General features: G+C 40.4%; 1 long non-coding RNA gene across 1 annotated transcript; it reads left to right on the forward strand.

The window, feature by feature from the left end:
* The first annotated feature begins 111 nt into the window (after positions 1–111).
* LOC108299105 lies at positions 112–728 on the forward strand. Its single transcript, XR_001822817.2, has 2 exons — positions 112–283; positions 659–728. It is a non-coding gene; the product is annotated as an uncharacterized LOC108299105 (long non-coding RNA).
* Positions 729–1,680: the final 952 nt, after the last annotated feature.

Here is a 1,680-nt window from a genome sequence, read left to right on the forward strand (position 1 = left end):
AGAGACAGGGTTTCACCATCTTGGCCAAGCAGGTCTTGAACTCCTGACCTGTGATCCACCTGTCTTGGCCTGCCAAAGTGCTGGGATTACAGGTGTGAGCCACCATACCCGGCCTTCTCTGTTCTTAAAGTCACCTGTGATTCATAATATTCACCTGTCACAGTTTTTACTTCATTAATATCTTTCCTCTGTTCAGGCAGCAATTCTGCATTTCTTCGAGTGGTAAGATGTCGATCCTTAGCTGAAGAATATGGTTTGGATACAATTAACAAGGATGAAATTAGTAAGTATAATAGCCTTCTGATTCTGGGTTAATTTTAATTAATTTAAAAGATATAAATATTTTGTGTATAATAGTGTTGAGTATATGGTGATGATATAAAAGATAACGTAAATATTCATATTCTAATTTTGTTCTAAGTTTAAGTAATTATAGTTTATGTATATATTACATGAAACTTAATGTATGCACAAAGTCATATTTAGGTCACCAAGTCCATTGTATGATATGTATGAGTTAAACTCAGTATACCACTTTAGTAGAGATTGTGTGGCTCCAGCTAATAGTCCTGAAACTCAAGTATATAGTAAATTCAGCCCTTCATTGTTTGTTATATTGGAAATTAACCAAATCATACTGAAATTTTTTTCCTTTCAGTTTCTAGCATGGACAATCCAGATAATGAAATAGTGTTGTACTTAATGTTACGGGCTGTTGATAGATTTCATAAACAACATGGTAGATATCCAGGTAAGAATAGCAATTGAATTACCAGACATAATAAGATTTTCAATAAAATATTTAAATTGAAAGTGTTCTCAGGGTGTTTATAATAGTGTTGCTTTAATTTCACATTGTAAACAGATTATACCCCAAACGTTCCCCAGTGAGTAACTACCTTTTGTTTTTTTAGTGTTTGATTCTAAACTATTACGGGGATGTTGGTTGAATATGTACAGAAGAAAACTTTTTTTCTGTCATTTTCCATAGTTTGCTACTAAGACTCCCACTGAGTTTAATTTAGTGGAATAGGAAAGCCACAAGAAGTATGCTGGCCAGGCCCGGTGGCTCACACCTGTAATGCTAGCACTTTGGGAGGCTGACTGAGGCAAGCGATTGCTTGAGCCCAGGAGTTGGAGACCAGCCTGGGCAACATGGTAGGACCCCATCTCTACTGAAGATACAAAAAATTAGCCAGACCTGGTGGTGTGCACTTGTAGACTCAGCTACTCAGAGGGTGAGGTGGGAGGATCACCTGAGCCTTGGAAGTCGGGGGTACAGTGAGTTGTGATTGCACCACTGTGCTCCAGTCTGGGTGACGGTGGTGAGACTCTGCTAAAAAAAAAAAAAAAAAAAAAAAAAAACAAGCAACTAGTTAGGCATAGTGGCACGCGCCTGTAGTCCCAGCTGCTTGGGAGGCTGAGGTGGGAGGATTGGTTGGGCCTGGGAGGCCGATGCAGGTGGATCACAAGGTCAAGAGATCAAGACCATCTTGGCCAACATGGTAAAACCCCATCTCTACTAAAAATACAAAAATTAGCTGGCCATGTGGTACATGCCTGCAGTCCCAGCTACTCAGGAGGCTGAGGCAGGAGAATCACTTGAACCCAGGAGACAGAGGTTGTAGTGAGCCGAGATCACACCACCACACTCCAGCCTGGGCAACAGAGTGAGACTCC

The sequence above is a fragment of the Cebus imitator genome, unplaced genomic scaffold, assembly GCF_001604975.1.
Source record: "Cebus imitator isolate Cc_AM_T3 unplaced genomic scaffold, Cebus_imitator-1.0 Scaffold1862, whole genome shotgun sequence".
Lineage (NCBI taxonomy): Eukaryota > Metazoa > Chordata > Mammalia > Primates > Cebidae > Cebus > Cebus imitator.